The sequence below is a fragment of the Aedes albopictus genome, chromosome 1 (genome assembly GCF_035046485.1).
Source record: "Aedes albopictus strain Foshan chromosome 1, AalbF5, whole genome shotgun sequence".
In the NCBI taxonomy this organism is placed as follows: Eukaryota; Metazoa; Arthropoda; class Insecta; order Diptera; family Culicidae; genus Aedes; species Aedes albopictus.
In genome coordinates, this window is record NC_085136.1 from 2,358,878 (window position 1) to 2,385,493 (window position 26,616).

General features: G+C 41.1%; 1 protein-coding gene across 4 annotated transcripts in view; it reads left to right on the plus strand.

The window, feature by feature from the left end:
* Positions 1-26,616, plus strand: part of LOC109406960 (homeotic protein antennapedia) — a 247,339-nt gene that overhangs the window by 111,997 nt on the left and 108,726 nt on the right. The window lies entirely within an intron of this gene.

Genomic DNA, 26,616 nt, shown 5'->3' on the forward strand with positions numbered 1-26,616 from the left:
TTCCATGCATTCCGTCAGGGATCTCTCAGCCATATATTGAGGAAGCTCTCCACAAGTAGGAAGCTCTCCTCTGATGCCTCAAGCATTTTTGGAATTACTTGCAGAGATCCTTCTTAAGTTTCTAATGATTATTTTTTCAGATAATAAAGGGGGTATTTTAAAGTGTTTCGTCAGGTATTCCTAGGTATGGTATAATCCTAGGCATTCATCCAGGAATTGCTTTCAAAGCAACATCAGAAATTGTTTTAATAATGTTTATTCAGAAACTTTTTCGGAACATTTTCAAGAACTTATTCTAGTAGTTTTCAAGAGCATCTCCACGAGATTTTTTTTTTCAATTTATTCGGACCTTACTTCATGGATTCTTTGAAATTATTGTTGGTATTTTCAAAGATTCTCTCAACAACTTCTGCAGCAATTACTCCAGAATGTATTGCTTAGCATTTTTCATAGAAGTTTACAAAATGCTTTTCTGTCAATACTTAAAAGAGGTTCTCCAATTCTTCCAGGTATTATTTTGGAGATTTTTTGAAAAACTGTTTTGTTTCCATTTGCACGGTGGTTCCAGATTTTTTTTATTATGTCTACTGGATTTCTTTCAAAAATTTCTCGAGGTAGGTAGTCGATTATAAATGTATGTGTGTAACTCCCTTTAGAAAATGTATACGAATGTTTCTGATGATTCAGTCAGAGGTATCTCCAGGAAATCTTCCAAGCATTCCTTCCGAAAATCCTCTAGGGATATGTCATAAAAAATCAGATTTCTCAAGCACTTTTGGAATTACTTGCAGAGTTTTTTTCATAACATTTCTCTAGCGTTTTTTTTTTTTTCAGAGAATAAAGGGTGTATCTTAAGGCGTTTATTCAGCATTTCTCCATAGCATTATCCTGGGTATTTACCCAGGAATAAGATAACTTTAGAAATTTCTTAAAATATGTTTGTTCAGGAATTCTTTCGGAACATTTTCAATAAGATATTCTAGCAGTTTCCACAGGTATGTCCAGAAATTTTTGAGCAATTTCTTGAGATTTCTTGGGTGTGAAGAATTAGCAGTATGTTAAAAATCACAAATACAAAGAAATTAAAAAAAAAATTCTTAGAAATTTCTTCCGGAAATGCTTAAAAAATTAGTAATTTTTGTTCAATTTCTGACAGAACTTCTGAAAAATCCCATGAGGAATATCTGGACAAATTATACAGATCCCTGCAATAGACATCTAAGAATATATTTCTGAAGGAACCGCAAGAGCGTTATCTAGAATACAAATCCATGTAGGATTTACTGCAGAAATAACTGCAGAATCTTGAAGAAACCCTGGGAAGAATATCCGAAGTAATTCCTCTAGGATTTAGAAGCATTTCTGAATAACTACTTGGAAGCATTTTTGAGGATGTGGATAGCGCCTGAAGAAGTGTCTGAAGATCAAAATATCTCCTTAAAGGAATTTCAGAAGGAATCCCTGCAGGAAACCTTGAAGAGTTCTCGTAATCAGCTAGGCGAGCTCTCTCCTGCAGTGTCAGCTTAAACCTCTTATTATATGGCATATGAGTGCGCTTCAGCAAAACTCTACATTCGGGTTCAAGGATATTTGGTAGAAAGAAGAAATCTTTGAGAAAATTCATGTGGAATTAGAATATGCGACGAAATCTCGGAAAACATCTCAGAGGAATCTCGGTAGGAATTTCTTAAGAACTTCCTGGAGAAACTTCTTGGAAAATCCTTGGTAAACTTCTAGAAAAAGTTATTTAGGAATTTATGGAAAAAATAGAAGAAATTCTTGAATAAAAGATGATTTTCCAAAAGTATTCTTGGAAAAATCTTAGAACGAATTTCTGAAAAAAAAAACAGAATATCTAAAGATATGCCTAGATGAGCATTGATCTCTAAAAAACTCTTAAGATATTCCTAAAGAAATTTCCGTAGATATTTCTTGGGGATATTTTTTAATAAATTGCATGGATTCCTTATGGTGGAGAAATTATTGAAACAGATTAAAACTATCTCATCTATCATCTAGTTCCTAAGGGAAATTCCGTATGATCTCCTGTATGAAACTTAGGAAGAATCCCTGCCTGAATCAATGAACATAATAATGCACGAATCTCTGGAAAAAAATCTGCAGAATTTTATGGACAATTCCCTGATGCAAGTTCTGTGCACATTCATGTGGTGGGAAATTCTATTGAAATCCCTAGCGCCTGAATGAATTTTTGAAGGAATATCTGTAAAATCTGAAGAAACAACCATAAAATCAAAGAATCTTTTAAAGAATTTCTAACGGCCAACGTACACAAGTTCTCTTGAGTGCATGTGAAATGTCGCTGAGAAATGATAATTGATTGAATTTTCAAATTATCGCAGAAGTCTATGAGAATCCAAGTGAGAATCCCAATACTCAAATTTTAGATTTAACTAGCATTAAGTATATCGTCCAACTTATTTCACCAGTCAAAGCAAAAATGCAATGAAGCAACAAACCAAACTGCAAAAGCGTATCATATTTCCTTTCCAAATGATCTGATCAATACCCTTTTGCTCGAGTTGTCCACATACGGTCGCTCAGTGTGCCTCCCCCAGTAAGTCAGTGAGGGGTTCAAAGTAGGTACGAGAGATTATTTAGTTGTATCATATAATTTATATCTTGTAAGACTCGCTGTCGCTAAATTGTGTTTGATCTCTGACAATCGCATGCTTTCGTTTCGTTCCATTCCCGTTCTTCGCCATCTTTCTCACTTTTGACGATATGAAGTTCCCTTTATTCTCGGTTCCTTCCTCCGCCTTTTGATGCGACAGTTGAGTCGAGTTGGTCGGTAAGATATGGTGTATGTATGCGATCCACATTGCCTTGCCCTGGACGACTTGCAGCGCGCGCTGGCTGACTGGTGGATCTCCTTCCCCCCAAAATGTGTCCAACTGACTGGCACGACGACGACAAGCCGGCAGCCGATCTCTAAACCGACATCATGCTTGACTGACATTCGTTTTATTTGTTTTAATTTTTAATTGAAATTTTTATATCATGCCGACGACTACATACGAAGGATGGAAGCGGTTAACTTTGGTGACAATCTTCTTTGTGTAACGTAAGAACACATATAACATATTCTAGTCGATATGTTCCATACTTGTATGTATGGTAGCACTCACTCAAACTTTCGGTTAATTAATTCAATTACGACAAACCAAGTTCAACATTTCGAAGCAGGTTTGACCTTATACCTAACCACCCGAATTTCGAGACATCTAATTCGCCTTTCCTGACAACATGTTTGACAATCAAAGTGCGCTTCCATTGTGTCAACCACTTTTCCGTCTGTGCTACCGAGAAAAACACTTTGCTTAATCGAAAAGTTGTTTCCATCCATGGGGCGCTGCTGCTGTTCAGCCAAACTGGCCTCTCTCTGTGTTCCTTGTCGCAGTCCGGGAGACGAATGTGCGATAAGCTGAAGTAGCGCAAAGTTGACTAACGAAATTCGTTCCATTTAATTCATTAAACTTAAGCTTTCCGATCAAATTAGAACACCGGAACGGACGTAAACTGCAAAAAAGAAACGAAAAAGACGAGATTAAAGCGTAACACCCAGAAAACAAAATTAATTAAATTCAACTTTGTGTTTTTTATACGTCGGACGGTCGCTCAAACGGTTGGCTTGTGACATGTAAAAGACTATACCAAAGCAGCGTGTAGCGAAACGGTTTTCGAAATCTTGGAAGCGTACCAAGAAACGTGGATTTGGTATTTCCTTTTTGCCTTTCTCGGCTTCAATTCTACAATCGTCAAGCTTCACGCCATCCTGATTATATATTTTTTCCCCGAGATTCGATTTTCATTTCGTATCCATTCATCTAGGAGAATTTTCCTTCAATTTCCAACACTTCACACTGACGACTACTGGGAATGTACCGTATACATGGGACGTGCGCTCCCTTGTGACCAAAGTTTCCGAACAAGATGACGAACCATTTGAAGCAATGTTTCCAGCCGTGTCCTCCCCATTCTCGTTACCGACCAACCAAACTCCGTGGAATCGGAGGAAGACAAAAACGCGCTCAAGTGAAGGTTGAATGAAAATGTGTCAAATTAAAATTGTTTTTCTGTCTGGAGAGCAGCAACGTTCCAGAAATACTTTGGTATCTTGCCGTGTTTCAGACAGCCATCCAGGCGTCCAGAAAAAAAAATGAAATGTCCTTGAGTGAGAAAGCCATTTACTTGCAATACATTTCTCCGACGCTTTACTCTGATCATGCTGCGACGCAGGCGACCTTGGTCAATTATTAACGTTGCATAATTATACTGTTTTCTTTTCGAAGATCATTCGCCATTAGCATAAATTATTACGGTGATCATACGTAGTAACTCCGGCGGGCAGATATCGTCAGAACAATAAATTGCACAATTCGTTTATTTGATTGATATTGCTCCTCAATTCTGTTTGCAATCAGTGCAAGTGTTTATTTGATTTAAAATGTTTCGCAAATAAATATTCATGAGCTGTTGCCCCTTGCCTTGGGTTCCCATCGGTGAAAGAGAAAAGTTGTAAACAAACTAACGAATGCCGAGCGAATCGAACCAGTCTCATCGAAGAACGTAATCGAAGGATTTACATTTCGTTTGTGTTGAATATTTGTATTTATTTCCATATGATCGAAGTATTCCGCCAATAGGAGCTGAAAGGAAATGAAGGTGTCCCAGTACTGCTCGGCTCACATAAAAATAAATCGCCAAGTAAACAAAATAACACAAGGATGAAAGCATTTCAGTGCGAGCGAATGGACGAAAGAAGCAAAATATTGATAAATTACATTCGAGTCACGTTTTTCACAGATGCTATCGAAACCCCGAAGAAATCGATGCAAAAAGTATCCGCACATGTAGAAAAGAATGAAAAGCTATCTTAACGTTTCGCACTGACGTTTAATTTAAATAAAAAGATTGGTCGAATTTTCTCACATAACTTGAAGACTCTGAACAACCTTCAACGTACAGACGTGGAGCAATATTAATTTGAAGCCGAAATCCAATATTGCACAATGGAGTATGATATCCCCTCGTGTGATGTTGGCAGGTTGTACCATTCCGAGAACTATTGCACCTTAATCTTCAATCGATATCCGCCCAGCTTCGACTTTTCATCCTCAACCTCTTTTTGCGGATCAGAAAAATGCACACTCGCACACTTACATACATGCCCGCTTCGGGAGAAGTGGATTGAAGTGTTGCAAGCATAAATCACATTAGGATGTCTTAACTTTTATGGTGGTTCCTCCCACATCTGCCCTCCGGCGCTGAAGGTAGTTTGCGTCGGGGATCAAGTGCAAACTACTCGTCCGGTCCCTACCTACCAAGTCCTAGCATAGTGGAAGTCTGATTGGAAGAGGTGTGCATTGCATTTTTTCCTCACCCTTGACAAAGGCGTCAAGTCGCAAGCAAGGTGAAAAGAAACGCAAAAAAAAACTTTCTTCTCGCTCATCCTTCCCAGCACCAGCTTGCGTAGAATTTGCAGCCAAGGAAATACCGACTTGATTAAGATAAATGCTTGCTAAAGGAGTCAGTCACTCTTCGGCTTTAAAGAGAGGCCTTAAGGGAGGATCCAAGCGAGATTTCTTCCAACGATTAAAACTTACAAGTGGTTGATTTCATGGTAAGCACTGTGCAAATACTCTGAAACAACAATAGTGTGGTGTTTTCAGCAAATCTTATGCTATACATTGTACCCAAATGTTGAACGAATTTTTATGTAACTTCAGACTAATGTGACCATTCTCTGCCAATTTTTTGAACGGTTCATTCCAGTAGTCGAAATTAAAAATTATCTTTTTCTAATTTGTCAGATATCAATTTTAAAATTTCATGAGAATTACGACAGGGTATCGGAAAGTTTCCCGTGGGTTTGAGAGGGCTAAAGAAGACATTCAAAAAGATTTCAGGAATGTAACAGAGGAGTTTCTAGGCATATCAAGTTGTTTGGTGGGAGTTTGGAATAGGTTTCCGTAGGTTTCAGGATGTTTCAGACAAAGAGGTTTCAAGGCATTTAAAATTGTTTCTAGACGTTTCATGTGCTTTTAAGGAATTTCTGGAGATTTTTAGGGGTTTTCTGGAGGTTCCAAAGCGTTTCAGAGGGGGGGGGGGGGGGTTCGAGGTTTTTCAATTCGTCTCAAGACGTTTCAGGGGTGTTAAAGGAGTTTCAAGAGAGCTCCAGAGGATTTCAGAGGATTTTTTAACGTATTTTCAGACTTTTCCAACTCGTTTGCAGACGTTTCATGTGCTTTTGAGGGATTTTTCAGAGGCATATCAAGGCGTTTCAAGGAATTGTAACATTAGTGCAATTTATTCGCTGTCCGTATTATAGACGATAGAACATAATTGCTTCCTCTTTGAAACCCAAAAAGTGCAGCTTCTGAATCGTTATGCAACTTGAATGAGAGGGAATGATAAAAAAATGAAAAAAGGTTTTGTCCAGACTCGAACCGTGGACACCAGGAGTATCATCAACTCACCTTACATACCACACCATACGCTCTGTGAGAGAATTGCTGCTCAACACACCACAAAAGCCACTGAAGTTACTTGTTACTTCATTGCACCGTCTTTATCACAAGTTAAAGAACTGTCTAAATGAAAAGACACGCAAGTTTTTCGCAACACATTTGGAACATAATAGTCCTGTTCAATGACGTAGGTTGAACTTGCTCGAAGTTGCTGCATCCTGCTCCTACCCATTTGTCAACAAACGGGAAAGAGCGGGATGGAGCAAGTTCGAGCAAGTTCAACCTACGTCGTTGAACAGGACTAATCTGAACAAACAAACCAGAGTTAGATGTTGCATGACTGTAACATAGCACATTTAATGCAAGCTGACTGGTTTATCACTTGTGAGGAATATAATATGTAAGCTCCGCCTCCACGAATCGATGCAAACACGAGGTTTTTGGTGATTTTGGTGAACTCAATTGACAAGATAGAAGTTGCGTCATTTAGATCGAAGCATAGAAAGCCACATTGTGGATGATGTTGCAGGTGCTGCTTGCGATATGACGGGATTTCAGGTGGATTTAAGGGATTTAAGAGGTGATTGGGAGTGGTTTCCGTATATTTCAGGATATTTCAAAATAAATGCAAGCAACTTTAACTATCAGGGGGCTTATAAGGGTTTCCAGGGGGGCTTCTAAGGGTTTCCAAGGGTTATTAGAGGATTTTCAGGGCTTTTCAAGAGGTTTTTAGAACAGTTTACAGCGTTTTAACGTTTCAGACTTTTACAGGGTTTTTTTTATGCTTACGAGCGTTTTTAGGTTTATTTTCGGGATCTTTCAAGGGTGGTTCAAAAGGTTTTTGAAGGGATTTCATGTCGTTTCACAAAAGTTTTCAGGTTGTTTTCAGTGGGCTTTCAAGACGTTTCAGGGGGCTTCCGTAGAGGGTTTCAAGAGGTTTTGGGGGGCTATCAATGGAATTTAATGAATTTTGAAGGGGAGTTTCAAGGCGTTTCAAGACGTTCCAGAGGGGGTCTCTGATAAGTTTTTGGGGATTTCATGGGGTTTAGGGGGTTTCAAGGCATTACGAGATAGGTTTCAATGCGTTTCTAATCGTTTCAAGACGTTTGAACAGCTTTTAGTGAATATCAGGTTATTTTTGTGTTTTTAAGGGGCTTTAATGGCCTTCAAGGTAATTCCAAGAAATTTGCAGAGTAGTTTCAAGGTGTTTAAAGTCGTTATGAGTGAGTTTTCAAGGATATTAACCCTGAAAGGGATACCTGGGGTCCATTCCCAAGTAACCAGTAAGCATTTAAAATAGCATTCCTTCAGCATTATAGTAGCCTTTACGACAAGGCGTTTAATGCTAATTAGCCGTATATGCGCCTATAGTGCTACCTTACAGCAGGTTTTGGCAAAATAACGAGCTGTCTTAGTGCTATCCCTTCAGGAACGTCGTGACGAAATGTCAAAGTAGCGTGACGCCTCGTCGAGCAAAAAAAACAAAAATAGATTGATGTCTGCTTCTCATTCTCTCAGCCTGCTTCCCGCTTCACCGTCCTTCCATATTCCAGCCGGTGCTAGGTGGTACTTTTTTGCTGATTTTTGTAGTGATGTAGGTTTGAACTTACGATCCGGAGATTGATGAATCATATCTGCTTCTGATTCTGTTGCTCCTGATCCACGATGCTAAAGCTGTTCCGGTGGCGTGCGTTGATTTAATCGCCAATATAAGAATGATTCGATAACAGCTTCAGATTCAACATCAAAAACTTGTTTTCATTGAGATGTCTCATTATGGTAGAGAATTACGATCCCTTCTTTTAAATATCTGTGGAATATGATTCTTTCTTCCCTTTTTCAAACAATCCTATGATCAACCAAAGCATCCACCTATTCGGCACACATTTTCCAACGAAATGATAAATAATTGGTGATTTTTTTTATGGACAAATCCCCAAACCAATCCAGCCGCAGTAATGTTTTCTTTGGTGCTTTTGGATGAGTAGAGGAACATGAAGAAACAAATAAGATGCACAAATTTGTAAACAGAACAGAAGCATAGGCTCCGTAAGTGAGAGACAATATGTGTTGCCAAATGCGTAACATATCTCCCAACCTTTTTGCTCCTAGCATTTAAAGAGCAGTTGAAAAGCATTCTGATTGCTCCCAAGTGAAAACACTTCAAGCAGTTGAAATGCTAATTAACAGCCAAAAGCATTTGAGCAGCACAGCTTATGCTAACTCAAGGCAGTTATGCATTCAAACTGCTTATGTAGGGCAGCAAGCAGTTTAAATGCATAATACGGGCTGATACACGGCTTATTCAAATGCTTAGTGGTTACCTGGGTTGGACCCCAGGCGCCTTTCAGAGCTCGTCTTTGATGGAACACACTCAGCGAAGTGACGAAACTGAGGCCACGAAGGTATCCCTTTTAGGGTTAACGAGTCTCATAAGGCTTTCAATTGAGCAACAGGGGGTTTTAGAAGATGTTTCAATTCGTTTTAAGGGGAAATTGCCTATAGGATAGTAAGCTACGAGAGCTGCTATCTCTTGAGGGAGCATTTTGAGCATGCCGAGACCACCAAGCTCTTTCTACTTCCTCTGGCGGAAGGTATTTCCATCCTGATCGCTACGATGTTCTTTTTTATAAATTCTGCAATGGTATTTGTAATTGTTATATAATAATACAGCCGCTCCAGGAGGAAGCTAGCTGTCGTCATATACCAACGTACACGAATTAAACAACACTCGTTCTCATTACCAAGACAACCAATTTTCACATTAATGAAGTTTATGTCCATGTTATACGTACATTTTTGCGTTACAGTTACATCGCATAAGATGCAGTAACAGTGCCATATGCTTACAAAAATCGAGGTGCTACACGAGCATTGCCAGAAAAATTATAACACTACATGACTTGAAACAATATCATATACAATGCATTGTGTTCAGCTATGCGACGTAATATAGCATCTTATGTGATTTAATAATATAAAAAAATAACATTTTATGTCTCTTAAGTGTCGAGCCATACTTCACACTACTTAAGGAACAAACTAATTAAGTTTTTGTTGGAATGCACCTGGTGTACATGCGCTGTGCGTGTTTTAGCAGGATATCTGGAGCTAAGAACGACGAAGCGTGATTTCCCGCACAGCTGGTAGCACAACCCATTGTTGATTATCAGTTCAAAAAAAAATAAAAGTAATGACTTTGTATTTAACTTTGTATGGCTGCTTAATTTTTGTCACTGCATAAACAGTCCAATACGCCTCTTCCATTGCATCACATATCAAACCACATTATGTCAACAATAACGAGTAACAATTGTAACGAGTTTATTTTTACTTTTATGCGATTTCTTTCGTACACCAATGCGAGTTAAACTGACATAATAAGAAAAGTACCAACTTGAGTACCAAGCGAAGTCGTATAATCATCGTAGTATGCAATTATGCAAATTTCATTAACACTTGGTGAGTTCGCTCACACGCTTTTGCGAATAAGTAAAGTTTGTCGCTTCAACAAAACATCAGAATAGCATTTACTACAATGTAGTCCTACATTAAATAATAATGACATCATATGCGATGAAAATTGTCTCTCCGCCGTACATATATGCGATAGTGACTTAAATTAGTAATTTAAGTTATGCAGCGTGCATCCTTATGCGACTTCTGGTTGTCTGTGTATCTTTTGTATTCTGGATTTATTGTCACATAGCTCTGATTTATTGACCTCATGGGCCACGGTTAAGTTCTCTTTGATGAAGAACAGCCGTGGCGCTCTGAATATGGTGGAGGTTCTCTTGCAAAACTTTAGCCACCATTTTTGGGGTTCCCGTTTTTCGCCGGATGACGACTAGGATGTTGCGGACCATCAGGATGTCGTCTGATGTTACAGGTTGGGTAGTTTCTCTTCCCCGTAACGATTTGGCTCACCAGTTTCGCCTCTGTGATCAAGCTGTCGCTTTTTGCATCCTTTTGCTTTGTTTTGATATCATTGATTTGGTACTAGATAGACTAGCGATAGACTAGCCTTGTTTCTTGGGTCGGCTTTCCAGTTTGCATGTAGGTAGCGGCAGTTGGCAGATCTATAATCTTCCTTACGTTGATATTATTAAAGCGGTAGTTAATGCTTTATTTGAACTTCAGCTTTTCCATCGACTCAACCTCCACTGTGAAGATCTATTCGACATGAATGTCTTTCAGAATGGATCGTTTCACAATATGCCAATTAGTTATTGTAATGTCTTTATGACTATCTATGAGAGCCTTTATGCGGTCGTCGTCATAGCTAGAACCTTGTGGGAATGTCTGAACATGGAAACGCCACTTCGTTCATTGCCATCCACTCTGCAGCTTCCAAGGGTTTCATGGATGGGAATATTCTCCACATGCTCTTCCTCACAGCTTGGAAGCATGGAGCCTTGTAGATGTGGTTGTTGAATTTGGGTTTCATCAGATCGTTTCGCTGTTGAACTACTCTGAATAGAAGTGCTTCTTGTACGTATTTGGGCCATATCATCGTAGCTGATACCAGCTGTCTCATTCCTGAGTTGGTTTTGTTGTCCAGAGGCGTTTTTCCGAGGCACACAGTTTGAGGACAGCCAGGCGCTCTCTCAGACCCAGCTAATGCTTCACGATACTTTGTTTGGGGTCCTCTGTAGCAGGTTTATCAAGGTGTAACTTGCTAAAGATTCTTAGGTGTTGATAACTATCCTTATACCATCACCTCCGTTATCTTCCATATCCAGCAGGTTGAAATCGATCGATGAGGGATGTTGTAGATCTGGAAATGTTTGTAGATCTATTTGAAGTTTGTATGGGCGCCACCCAAGTAACACACTTGTCATAGAAGAGTCACAGAAGAGTTCTAGACGCTAGCCATTGTCATCCTTTACCACAAAGATGATAAATATTCAAGGAAGTCAAAAAAATGTCATTTAATGTGTTTTATGGATTGGGAATTGAACCCGTGTCTCTGGGCTGATTCGATTTGGACAGATTTCTCCGCAACATTCATAAACACAGTTAAATTTTGAGCGTTACTAAACGGTACGAACTGTATTAGTGTTTTGCTCAAGAAAATGATTATTTGCTACGGTGGCAACCAGTAACAAGGATTTTCCCGCCCTTTGCAACACCCCCATTTCACGGACTCTTCTATTCACTGATGCTTTCTACTGTCCGTCCATACCGGATCTTCACCCTCACCACCTAGCACACAGGGTTAACGCTTATGCATTCATTTCATCCCCACTATATTCGAACGCTTTTCCGACTTGTGTCTTGGAAAATTTTTGACGTGAACGTAATTTATGGCTCCCCTACAGGACAGACAGACACATTCGCAATGGAAGGAAAACCGAAGACAGACCGATGCCACTGACTGTACTGTACGCGCTCACGTTTACGCTCTTCGCATGTCTTGTCTACCCTTCAAGATTTCACGTACATGCAAACGTCTTTCGGAAAAACCGGGCGGCGATGGAAGTTGTTGAAAAAGTTTTTTTCCAAAGATCACACACGAATTATGCTACTTCAAAACATTTGGATAAAAGGATATTGTTTTGACTAACCATAATTTGTTCAAACTATTAAATTCGATCATTTTCTATGACACAGTGTTAAATACACAGTTTTAAAGGTGGTTCACATGATGAACTACAAAGTACGTTCTGCCAGCATTGGTTGGTTGGACGTTGTTGGTTCCACCCGCTAGCAGCTGCTGATAAAATGGATCGGAAAAATATTAAGTCCATAGTGCACTAAATAACAAATAATTCTTGGAAACACATTGGACAGTCTCCGGAGGTGAAAGCAGCAAGACGTCCTCAGTAGTTGGTATCAATAGAGGGAATTGTGCGGTCGCTGCGCTGTGCATAGCAGTTGTGTACGTTGTTCGCTCGGTTCTGCGCTGGTAACAAGGAAATGCCCTGGCAGCAGGAAATCGCGATGCCAAAACAGAAACACACCAACCCACCTTCGTATGATGGATGTTGTACAGTGGGTGAAAAAATACATCGAGATGGTGAAAAGGCCGAACGAGGCTTCTCCAACATTGACCAGCAAATCCAGCCTTGTTCGCAATGTCCGAGTGTCGACCGGATGCATGCTTTTCGAACCAAAAAACACAAAAAAGAATATCGAGTCCAAAACTTTTCATAATAATAGCGGAGGGTCCCTCAATTCTGTGAGGCTTTTTTTTCGGTTGGTTTTTCTCCGCAGTCAGCGTATTTTTTTTTTTGTTCACATTTTTTGCGACTTCACCGTCTCTGTTATTTCGAGCGAAATTCGTCGAACCATGACTACACGTCTAACGAAAGCCGAAAAATACATCGCAGCATAAAACACAACCTACGTCGTCGTTCTCGCGCTCGCCAAAGCACAGCGTGATTTGAAAGGTTTTTGGAGTTATTTCATTTTTTTTTCTCGGTTGTACCTACTCATTGACGATGTGTGCTTTTATTGGCGGTTGTCGGTTAGAGAAAAGGTTGAAAAATGTGAGATTCAATTATATGCTACGGAGTGCAAAAGCAAAGCAGACGATGTTTCCAGAAATTCGTTGAATAACTGTGATAACACACTCTATATTAACCGTATTACGTTTTCGTCAGATTTTCAGTTTTATCGTAAAGTATGAACTTCCAAATAATCCTAGTCATGATAAATGATCATATCTTGGATAAGTTGCATACCGTTGAAATTTCTTGATACTCCAAGTCACTCAATAAGTTACCAGCTGTTGAGATTAAAAAAATACTTCCACGAGTGCCCTTTCAAATATAACAAAAATATAGACGAGATTCTGTGGAATCTCTAGACGAGATTCTGTGGAATCTCTAGACGAAAATATTATTATTATTATTATTATTGTTTATTTTAACTTCAAATTTTGAAAGAGGGAAAAACCCCTTTGAGTGATGTTGACCTCTGGACGAGATGCTGTGGAATCTCTAGACAAGATTCTGTGGAATCTCTAGACGAGATTCTGTGGAATCTCTAGACGAGATTCTGTGCAATCTCTAGACGAGATTCTGTGCAATCTCTAGACGAGATTCTGTGGAATCTCTAGACGAGATTCTGTGGAATCTCTAGACGAGATTCTGTGGAATCTCTAGACGAGATTCTGTGGAATCTCTAGACGAGATTCTGTGGAATCTCTAGACGAGATTTTGTGCAATCTCTAGACGAGATTCTGAGGAATCAATAGACGAGATTCGGTCGAATCTCTTGACGAGATTCTGAGGAATCAATAGACGAGATTCGGTCGAATCTGTTGACGAGATTCGGTCGAATCTCTTAACGAGATTCGATCGAATCTCTTGACGAGATTCGATCGAATCTCTAGACGAGATTCGGTCGAGTCTCTTGACAAGATTCTGTGGAATCTCTAAACAAGATTCTGTGGAATCTCTAGACGAGATTCTGTGGAATCTCTAGACAAGATTCTGTGGAATCTCTAGATGAGATTCTGTGGAATCTCTAGACGAGATTCTGTGGAATCTCTAGACGAGATTCTGTGGAATCTCTAGACGAGATTCTGTGGAATCTCTAGACGAGATTCTGTGGAATCTCTAGACGAGATTCTGTGGAATCTCTAGACGAGATTCTGTGGAATCTCTAGACGAGATTCTGTGGAATCTCTAGACGAGATTCTGTGGAATCTCTAGACGAGATTCTGTGGAATCTCTAGACGAGATTCTGTGGAATCTCTAGACGAGATTCTGTGGAATCTCTAGACGAGATTCTGTGGAATCTCTAGACGAGATTCTGTGGAATCTCTAGACGAGATTCTGTGGAATCTCTAGACGAGATTCTGTGGAATCTCTAGACGAGATTCTGTGGAATCTCTAGACGAGATTCTGTGGAATCTCTAGACGAGATTCTGTGGAATCTCTAGACGAGATTATGTGGAATCTCTAGACGAGATTCTGTGGAATCTCTTGATGAGATTCTGTGGAATCTCTTGATGAGATTCTGTGGAATCTCTAGACGAGATTCTGTGGAATCTCTAGACGAGATTCTGTGGAATCTCTAGACGAGATTCTGTGGAATCTCTAGACGAGATTCTGTGGAATCTCTAGACGAGATTCTGTGAAATCTCTAGACGAGATTCTGTGAAATCTCTAGACGAGATTCTGTGGAATCTCTAGACGAGATTCTGTGGAATCTCTAGACGAGATTCTGTGAAATCTCTAGACGAGATTCTGTGAGATCTCTAGACGAGATTCTGTGAAATCTCTAGACGAGATTCTGTGGAATCTCTAGATGAGATTCTGTGGAATCTCTAGACGAGATTCTGTGGAATCTCTAGATGAGATTCTGTGAAATCTCTAGACGAGATTCTGTGGAATCTCTAGACGAGATTCTGTGGAATCTCTAGACGAGATTCTGTGGAATCTCTAGACGAGATTCTGTGGAATCTCTAGACGAGATTCTGTGGAATCTCTAGACGAGATTCTGTGGAATCTCTAGACGAGATTCTGTGGAATCTCTTGATGAGATTCTGTGGAATCTCTTGATGAGATTCTGTGGAATCTCTAGACGAGATTCTGTGGAATCTCTAGACGAGATTCTGTGGAATCTCTAGACGAGATTCTGTGGAATCTCTAGACGAGATTCTGTGGAATCTCTAGACGAGATTCTGTGGAATCTCTAGACGAGATTCTGTGGAATCTCTAGACGAGATTCTGTGGAATCTCTAGACGAGATTCTGTGGAATCTCTAGACGAGATTCTGTGGAATCTCTAGACGAGATTCTGTGGAATCTCTAGACGAGATTCTGTGAAATCTCTAGACGAGATTCTGTGAGATCTCTAGACGAGATTCTGTGAGATCTCTAGACGAGATTCTGTGAAATCTCTAGACGAGATTCTGTGGAATCTCTAGACGAGATTCTGTGGAATCTCTAGACGAGATTCTGTGGAATCTCTAGATGAGATTCTGTGAAATCTCCAGACGAGATTCTGTGGAATCTCTAGACGAGATTCTGTGGAATCTCTAGACGAGATTCTGTGGAATCTCTAGACGAGATTCTGTGGAATCTCTAGACGAGATTCTGTGGAATCTCTTGATGAGATTCTGTGGAATCTCTAGACGAGATTCTGTGGAATCTCTAGACGAGATTCTGTGGAATCTCTAGACGAGATTCTGTGGAATCTCTAGACGAGATTCTGTGAAATCTCTAGACGAGATTCTGTGAGATCTCTAGACGAGATTCTGTGAAATCTCTAGACGAGATTCTGTGGAATCTCTAGACGAGATTCTGTGGAATCTCTAGACGAGATTCTGTGGAATCTCTAGATGAGATTCTGTGAAATCTCTAGACGAGATTCTGTGGAATCTCTAGACGAGATTCTGTGGAATCTCTAGACGAGATTCTGTGGAATCTCTAGACGAGATTCGGTCGAATCTCTAGACGAGATTCGGTCGAGTCTCTAGACAAGATTCTGTGGAATCTCTAGGCAAGATTTTGTGCAATCTCTAGACGAGATTTTGTGCAATCTCTAGACGAGATTCTGAGGAATCAATAGACGAGACTCGTTCGAATCTCTTGACGAGATTCGGTCGAATCTCTTGACGAGATTTTGTGCAATCTCTAGACGAAATTCTGAGGAATCAATAGACGAGACTCGATCGAATCTCTTGACGAGATTCGGTCGAGTCTCTAGACGAGATTCTGTGGAATCTCTAGACGAGATTCTGTGGAATCTCTAGACGAGATTCTGTGGAATCTCTAGACGAGATTCTGTGGAATCTCTAGACGAGATTCTGTGGAATCTCTTGATGAGATTCTGTGGAATCTCTTGATGAGATTCTGTGGAATCTCTAGACGAGATTCTGTGGAATCTCTAGACGAGATTCTGTGGAATCTCTAGACGAGATTCTGTGGAATCTCTAGACGAGATTCTGTGGAATCTCTAGACGAGATTCTGTGGAATCTCTAGACGAGATTCTGTGGAATCTCTAGACGAGATTCTGTGGAATCTCTAGACGAGATTCTGTGGAATCTCTAGACGAGATTCTGTGGAATCTCTAGACGAGATTCTGTGGAATCTCTAGACGAGATTCTGTGAAATCTCTAGACGAGATTCTGTGAGATCTCTAGACGAGATTCTGTGAGATCTCTAGACGAGATTCTGTGAAATCTCTAGACGAGATTCTGTGGAATCTCTAGACGAGATTCTGTGGAATCTCTAGACGAGATTCTGTGGAATCTCTAAACAAGATTCTGTGAAATCTCTAGACGAGATTCTGTGGAATCTCTAGACGAGATTCTGTGGAATCTCTAGACGAGATTCTGTGGAATCTCTAGACGAGATTCTGTGGAATCTCTAGACGAGATTCTGTGGAATCTCTAGACGAGATTCTGTGGAATCTCTTGATGAGATTCTGTGGAATCTCTAGACGAGATTCTGTGGAATCTCTAGACGAGATTCTGTGGAATCTCTAGACGAGATTCTGTGGAATCTCTAGACGAGATTCTGTGAAATCTCTAGACGAGATTCTGTGAGATCTCTAGACGAGATTCTGTGAAATCTCTAGACGAGATTCTGTGGAATCTCTAGACGAGATTCTGTGGAATCTCTAGACGAGATTCTGTGGAATCTCTAGATGAGATTCTGTGAAATCTCTAGACGAGATTCTGTGGAATCTCTAGACGAGATTCTGTGGAATCTCTAGACGAGATTCTGTGGAATCTCTAGACGAGATTCGGTCGAATCTCTAGACGAGATTCGGTCGAGTCTCTAGACAAGATTCTGTGGAATCTCTAGGCAAGATTTTGTGCAATCTCTAGACGAGATTTTGTGCAATCTCTAGACGAGATTCTGAGGAATCAATAGACGAGACTCGTTCGAATCTCTTGACGAGATTCGGTCGAATCTCTTGACGAGATTTTGTGCAATCTCTAGACGAAATTCTGAGGAATCAATAGACGAGACTCGGTCGAATCTCTTGACGAGATTCGGTCGAGTCTCTAGACGAGATTCTGTGGAATCTCTAGACGAGATTCTGTGGAATCTCTAGACGAGATTCTGTGCAATCTCTAGATGAGATTCTGTGCAATCTCTAGACGGGATTCTGTACAATCTCTAGACGAGATGCTGTGGAATCTCTAGACGAGATTATGTGGAATCTCTAGACGAGATTCTGTGGAATCTCTAGACGAGATTCTGGGGAATCTCTAGACGAGATTCTGTGGAATCTCTAGACGAGATTCTGGGGAATCTCTAGACGAGATTCTGTGGAATCTCTAGACCAGATTCTGTGGAATCTCTAGACCAGATTCTGTGGAATCTCTAGACGAGATTTTGTGGAATCTCTAGACGAGATTCTGTGGAATCTCTAGACGAGATTCTGTGGAATCTCTAGACGAGATTCTGTGGAATCTCTAGACGAGATTCTGTGGAATCTCTAGACGAGATTCTGTGGAATCTCTAGACGAGATTCTGTGGAATCTCTAGACGAGATTCTGTGGAATCTCTAGACGAGATTCTGTGGAATCTCTAGACGAGATTCTGTGGAATCTCTAGACGAGATTCTGTGGAATCTCTAGACGAGATTCTGTGGAATCTCTAGACGAGATTCTGTGGAATCTCTAGACGAGATTCTGTGGAATCTCTAGACGAGATTCTGTGGAATCTCTAGACGAGATTCTGTGGAATCTCTAGACGAGATTCTGTGGAATCTCTAGACGAAATTCTGTGGAGTCTCTAGACGAGATTCTGTGGAATCTCTAGACGAGATTCTGTGGAATCTCTAGACGAGATTCTGTGGAATCTCTAGACGAGCTTCTGTGGAATCAATAGACGAGATTCGGTCGAATCTCTTGACGAGATTTGGTCGAACCTCTTGACGAGATTCGATCGAATCTCTAGACGAGATTTGGTCGAATCTCTAGACAAGATTCTGTGGAATCACTAGACGAGATTCTGTGGAATCTCTAGACGAGATTCTGTGGAATCTCTAGACGAGATTCTGTGGAATCTCTAGACGAGATTCTGTGGAATCTCTAGACGAGATTTTGTGGAATCTCTAGACGAGATTCTGAGGAATCAATATACGAGATTCGGTCGAATCTCTTGACGAGATTCGGTCGAATCTCTTGACGAGATTCGGTCGAATCTCTTGACGAGATTCGGTCGTATCTCTTGACGAGATTCGGTCGAATCTCTTGACGAGATTCGGTCGAATCTCTTGACGAGATTCGGTCGAATCTCTTGACGAGATTCGGTCGAATCTCTTGACGAGATTCGGTCGAATCTCTTGACGAGATTCGGTCGAATCTCTTGACGAGATTCGGTCGAATCTCTAGAAGAGATTCTGTGGAATCTCTAGATGAGATTCTGTGGAATCTCTAGACGAGATTCTGGGGAATCTCTAGACAAGATTCTGTGGAATCTCTAGACGAGATTCTGTGGAATCTCTAGACGAGATTCTGTGGAATCTCTAGACGAGATTCTGTGGAATCTCTAGACGAGATTCTGTGGAATCTCTAGACGAGATTCTGTGGAATCTCTAGAAGAGATTCTGTGGAATCTCTAGACGAGATTCTGTGGAATCTCTAGACGAGATTCTGTGGAATCTCTAGACGAGATTCTGTGGAATCTCTAGACGAGATTCTGTGGAATCTCTAGACAAGATTCTGGGGTATCTCTAGACGAGATTCTGTGGAATCTCGAGACGAGATCATTTTCTCCGCGTAAGCTAGTTTTAAAATGATTTTTTTTAAAGAAATTTCTTGAGAATTTTTTGAAGAAGACCCGAGCAAAAATTCCTAGAAGAAATCCTGAAAGAACTTTTGGAACAATCCACAGATTAACATGAAATGGAATACACTTAACCTGGAGGACCCATACAGTTAAACCTGGCTTAACGCTTAAGCCAGGGTGAAGAAATCGCCCCTAAGTCAATTAAGAAATCAGTTTGAAAGGTCAGTTTAAGCTTACTCTTTAATACATCTATTGATACAGATGCAAGCACTCCTTTGACATGAACAACATTTTTAGTATTTTCGAGTGATCGAACATAATAAAGTAATTCTAATAATATGAAATACTTAATTGCTTAATTCTAAATATGAATACTAAAGTTTGTCAAACAAACACACTTTTGTGCGGAGCTCCACAGGCTTGATAATGCATAACCCCTGGAAATCACGTGATTTGAGCAAACGTAGGCAACTTCGAACCCGAAGGATACCCGTTTATTTGCCAACTATTATGCAGCCAAGCGGTACGAATGGGAGCTCATCACAGCTGGATAGCTGCGGATCCACGGCAAACATTGCATTGGCAATGGCAGTGCCGCAGAGCATCAACAGCGACGATGGCGTTATAATGAAGATATGAATGGATAATACTCATTCTCTCTGCAGCACCCAGTAGGTACCTCCTCGTAGGTAGCTTCTCTAGCAGGCTACGTGTATGACGCGTTTACACATTATAAATAAATAATTGTGCAGCGGAAGGATATAGGAATTCATGAATCATCTCCTGGAACGGATAAAATATGACAGTTTTGTTTTGGCCTTCTGGCTGGTTACGGTTAGCGACGCAAGAGGTGCATTAAGAGATTACATCGTGTGCTCAACCACTGACTGACTACAGGAACGAACCGTCGTCGGTCGCTGTTCGCAGTTCGAGGAACAAATGAAGATAAAGCATAGATGGGTCCTTTTCGTTTAGCGATTATGGGGCCAAACCGGAATGGCTAGACGCCCTGCCCAGTCCAACAGGAAGTCGCAGTTTGATCAAACATCCTGTCGGGAATTTCTCCAAGGATTGCCTCGTGCTGCTGCCAGCAAGAGAGAAATTCTCCTAGTGAAATGGCAAAGGGATGAGTTCGTCAGGAAAAAAAAACTCGGAACCTGCAAGTAATAATTCATATTAACAACCACCCACATAAACACATCACCCCTACTCAAAAACACTATTTGAATAGTTGTCAGCCAGCGTCTAAAACCAGGGTTGATGCATTTGATTTATGGCTCTCAGGATAAACAAAGTGCACGGTCAGGTTGGCAGTTTTTGCGATTTCGCATTGCATCTACGTTTCCTAGATTCCATTACAGGCTGCTTGCATGCTACATGGATGGTCTGGCCACGGATGGGCCTGAACCCCTCTACTCTACTTGGGATAGTGTGTAACACTTGTTCGGTGCGCATATGCGGACGGACTTTGCTACAACTAACTTTTGCTTGTGGGTTTTCAGCGCACATGCCATGATATCAATTACCCCGTGGATATGAGCAACGGCTTCACTCGTCTGCATTTCAAAAGTGAGGAAAAAATCGGTCCACCCACAGCTCAGTGTCCCAGTACACCGATAGTAATGGGATTTATTTTGTGAATCGAAATCAGAACTGGTATCGACAGAACGAGATGTGCACGAGCATTTTTTTTTTGGCTGACATTTCTCACTTTCATAATTCGTTGGGCACCTTTTTGATGCAAGTCCAAGCCGTTCAGTACATATTTTATATCAAAATACCATCATTTCAACCAGCTGAAAACAACTCATACATTATTGGACGCTCGCAGCACCACAGAAAAATATCAACGAAGAATTGAATTACGCAAGTGCATGGTCAAGAGTTGTGTATAACGACGCGACGGAGGGGACAGCCACGTTCCCCACAACAACAAAAAAACATGCAGAAAGCAAAAACTCACTTTCATGTACCTCTTCCTTCAGCTGGACATAGTGACGTATGTCGGGAATAAATTGGAAAACGGGCTCGCTCACGCAAACGGGCGGCAAAGCGTATAAGAAAATTAAATTTATTGTGAGAATTTTTACATGGGCACTCACACACGCGAACGACGACGGACTGCTAACGGGACGGTCCACAACACTGACTGGACGTAGCTTGGAAGTTGATACGAATGCAGGAACTGTTCTTGCGAGTGTTATTGAGTAATCAATTTGTGCCAATTGCCACGATGACACAGTGAGGTAGTCTTGATCGAAGTACCATAGCTTTAATTTGTACGGAAGAGTTCTATTAGTGTATTATTCAAGAAATTATTATTTTTGGGAATATCCTTTTCTTACGACGAATTGTACGATCAGCGTTATTCGTATCATAGAAGAAAAGAACGCCACTAGAACAATACGGCAACCACCAAGCAGCAAAATATTCGTCCAAACGCCATCCTGCTGACCATGCAAGGGCTAAAATATCCCCTACCACCATAGCCGAAAATGAAACACAAACCATTATCATCATCATCACGGCAAAACCGGGGACGGATCTCGGTGCTCTTCCGCTTGGAAACCGAGGACAACATGGAAAGTGTTCACGTGCTGCTATTCGCAGAAATACAGATTTCATCAATGAAATTGAATTGAAATTCAATTTATCTGTTTTCCAGCAGGATATTACACACGGTTTTTGCATTCTACCGTCCACCATCGCATCGGTTCGGTGGTGACTATACCCAATGCCGACGTAGGTACAAAAGGGATTGCATGCATCCGTCCGTTATTGTTGTCGCCCCGTCAATGCAATGATACATGGACGTTTAGATGAATCTAGGGTGTTAGGCTGTGAGCGAAATGGCTTCGGCCGGGAGGGTATTTGAACATTATTTCATCCTATATCTAGCCTGATATTGACAAGGCTTGGCCTGCAGCTCCCGCTGCTACCGTTTACTGGGGTCCGTTCCGTCCGAAGCCACCACGCATTGTAGGAATGATTTCAAAAACTAGGTTCACCATTCCGGTGCCGCCAAGGTGAAGTTGCGTTCAGCATTCACAAAGAGAACTTCCGTCGCTTTTTCTGGGTACGATATGAGCTGGGTTTTCCAGTTGGTATATGATACGCATATTAGATTGTACTTGAAAGACTGTTCAATATCACTACCGGTCTGAACTCTTGTCTAATATTGGTTAACATCATCGTCGAAGCAAACAAGTTGACCGGTTCACATGAAAATTATATTCGATTACACCAAATAATATGATTATGATGCAACCCAAGTGCTTTTTGGCAGATTCGAAACCTCTTGTGAACGGTAATCTTCCATGCATTCTGGCCCTTAAGCAGGTCAGCGGCTAGTTTGCCTGGTGTTGAAAACATGGAACTAGCTTTCAGCAATCTGTGGTATATCACTCAGTCAAAATTCCTGAGAATTAATCTGTTCTACATGTCGTCTGACATAAGCCTACCAAGTTATAACCCTCCTCGTGTACACTTCAATAATGACAGTTCCTCTGTTAAATACGATCTGTCCATGAAACAAGCTATTCATGGAATACCAGATCAACTTCGATGTATATCTATTCCTCGCATTTTTAACGAAAAGTACCAAAATGTCAATTCCTGTAAGAGATTCTTCACTGATGGGTCTCGCATAAATGGATCTACTGGTTTCGGTGTCTTCAATTAAAATTTCAACGCCTTCCGCAAACTTCAGGAACCTTGTTCGGTTTATGTTGCTGAGCTGGCAGCAATCAACTTCGCTTTGGGGATGATCTCCAACATGCCCGTAGACCATTTCTTCATCTTCTCGGATAGCTTTAGTTCGATTGAGGCACTCCGGTCGATGAAACCTGTTAAACATCCATCTTACTTTCTTACAAAAATGAGGGAGCAGATGGGTGCACTGGTCGAAAGATCATACAAGATTACCTTTGTATGGGTCCCCTCACATTGTTCAATTTATGGCAATGAGAAGGAGGACTCTCTCGCAAAGGTGGGCGCACAGGAAGGTGAGATATATGATAGAAGAATTTCACATGATGAGTTTTCCCATTTTGTTCGCCAGAGTTCTCTCCGAAATTAGCAAAATGATTGGCGAGATGGCCAGCTGGGACGGTGGTTACATTCCATTATTCCTAATGTTTCTTTGCCAATGTGGTGGTATGGTTTGGATGTAAGTCGCAATTTCATTCGCGTGATGTCAAGACTTATGTCCAACGCGCATTTACACAGGATTAACCTCGCGTTGAGCAATGTTTGTACTAAGTGCGGTTCCGGTTATGATGACATCGACCACGTAGTTTGGCAATGCCCGGATAATGACGCCTCCAGAGCGCTACTATTGGATACCCTTGAGGCCCGAAGTAGACAACCCTTTGTTCTTGTGAGAGATGTGTTGAGGACCCGTGATGTCACATACATGGGATGTATTTTCGGCTTTCTTCGCTCTGCTGGTATGAAAGTTTAATTCGCTTGTGTTTTCTTCTCCAGTTTTTTTTTCTGTTTTGTCCTCTTTGTGTTACCAAGCTGCTCCTGGCCATCCGGAAGACCGAATCCCACAACAAGTTGGTACAAACACCACAAGGCACCGAATACGCTAGCAAGATGCGATTCACCCCCGGATGAGCAGAAGTGAAACCTTTGGCCCAATCCTTACCCTGTCCATCCCTCAAAATCTGACCTTCTAACCTCGAGCTGCCACGAGTACCCTGGCTTCCACCCATTACTAACAGATATCATTAAAAAGTTATTACTCTGTATAATGTATACTATTAAGTACAAAGAAAGATCCTCGGCTCCGTAAAGCGTTATACGCGATTGAGCCCCAAATAAATGAACTAGATAAAAAAAAACCTGTGGTATGCCGATACTTAGTACCATTTCCTTTGTAGACCTAAATGTTTACACTCACGTCTCGATTCTCGATGTCAAACTACAAGGGCTACAAGGGATCTCCACGGTGAACTTGGAAGCCTGGCGGCAACCATCATCCGCTGCAAATTTCGGTGACAAAAGAAACTCACCCCAAACAACGGGAAAGTTCAACAACACAGTCCGTACTTCGATAAAATGATCCAATACATTTCAGGGTACATCATCTTCCTCGGCAAAGCGGCGGATATGTCCATTCCAACGGGAGCCCGAGTCTGCCAGCCAGATAGCGACCACTCATATTCAGGGGATCAGTGCTTCTGCGTGTAGACGTTACCGTCCCCGACACACGCCATCCGCCGGAAAATCCAAGCTGCTGTTACTAGAGTTGTCAAATGGGCAACTTCTGATGGTTTTAACAGGTACGTACACGAGGGCGTCAGATCTGCCCCTTGTGACAGACACACGTAGAAATGTCATCCTATTGCCATTGCCGATCAACCAATCCCCGTATGGAAAACGATTCCGCTTCTTGATATTGTGATCGACCTTAGTTTTACTTTGAAAGCCCTTCGCAACCTCATGCAAACGCTATCAAAACCCCATCGGTATAGCAACAAGGAAAAATACAATTCCTAATGGCAGTCGCCATTATAGATAGCAGTCTGATCTATTGAAATGGCCTATTCAGCCATCAAGAACTCGACCAACATACTCAATTCGGTTAATTACCAGTGTATACGGATCATTACTGGGCTCCTCCCTTCAACACCGGCGAACACGACTTGCGTCGAAGCCGGTTTACTTCCATTCCGGTACCGGGTAACTGCGACACTCTGTTGCAAGCCTGCCATCATTGTTGAAAGCACATAAGGAAATTATAGACCTCACCTTCTAGTCGATGCTGCCAATCCAACTGCACTACTGGTCTAACACTTCCGCCAATAGCGAAGTACCTGTGATCTTGAGAGTGAACCCAGCAGTTCAACAACAAAATCAAAAGAGAACTTCAGAGCCTGGGACAGGTCCATGCGTCTGCGATTATCCGTTGCGGGCGCAACTGCAACGGACGGTCTCTACAGCGATCACCAAAGGTTCACTGATGACTCGCTTTCGACGCTGGGTGTTGGAATTCGGATAGCTTGGGAACACCATGCGGTCAGTCAAAGCCTCCTGGAATTTTCTCCGTCGAGGTGGCGGCTGTCTTCCACTCTGTTACCTTATATGCGGAACGGCCTCTTTTGATTATCACGGACTCGGTCAGTTGTATCTCAGCTATACACTTTAGTACTCTGTTCCGGGAGGCTTAATCTAACCGTCACCCATGAATCTCATCAAATAAGCGCCACTGCGAGGTCCCTGGGAATAAGATTGCGGACCATTCGCGGATTTCGGCTGTTAAATATCCCTGATAATACTCTGTACATTAGCTCATAGCGGACTCTTCTGGCTTCGTCCTGATGTTCATTAACCCGGGATAACCTTCCTATGGCAGAATACCCCTGAATAAAGAGATAACAAAATATACGTTGTCATAGAATACAATTACGTATTTCGATCTCAATTATGAGGTCGTCTTCAGTGTCTCATACTAAACTCGACGATACATTATAGGACTTTTGAGACATTTGAGGCCAACATACGTACTTATCGTAAAATGCAAAAGAATTGTGGGAATTAGACATAATAATCATCATATTGTTTGCTGATTTTCTACTGCGTATTTCTCAAAATCTTGAAGTGTAATTATTATCAATTTTATCTAGAAAAAACAATCTTGAAATAGTTTTGAACAGTTTGACCTCTATTCTACTGAAATGTCATTTTCAAACTGAAAATCGTTTTTTTTAGTTGAAATACTTGCTCTTCTTTGCAAAGTGCAATCAACACTTCTACAGTATGTAGAGCGCAAAGTAATATACTTCCATTCAGATAACCAGGCTGCCATTAAAGCTCGTGCTTCGGCCTTGAGTTAGGTCGAGCTTAATTCTCACTTCTTCAAAACAAATTGTGGAGCTAAATTCAGCAAACATTTTTTTTTGTATGGGCACTTGGTAATTCTTCCATCCCGGGTAGACGAGAATATCTAAATCATATCTCAAATCGAACACTTTTTGCTGTCATAGCTCGATGTGATTTTGATGAGTTATTCAAAAATCTAGTGAATATCTCACGAATAGCTCAAAGTGATATGATATCAGTTGTTGTTCTTGTCGAAATAGCTGAAAATTTCTACATAAGAACAAGTTTAGCTCTTCTGCACGAAATGGAACACATACACCCACAGAGATGGCTCAATATTAGTGAAATGCCATGTGCCCCTTTCTGAGCTGTTGATACGAAGAACCGCATGCACTTATTCCCATGTCATTTACAACAGCGAGCCACAGTTGAGTGGTAAGCATCGCCGCCTGTGAATCCTAAGGTCGTAGGTTCGATGCTGGATGCTGCCATTTTTTTATTTTTTTTTTCTAAATAAAAGTGACAAATCTTGTCTGCTATTGTTTTGATCTTGTAATATCTTAACGAGCTATTATTGAGTAGTTCACCATAAT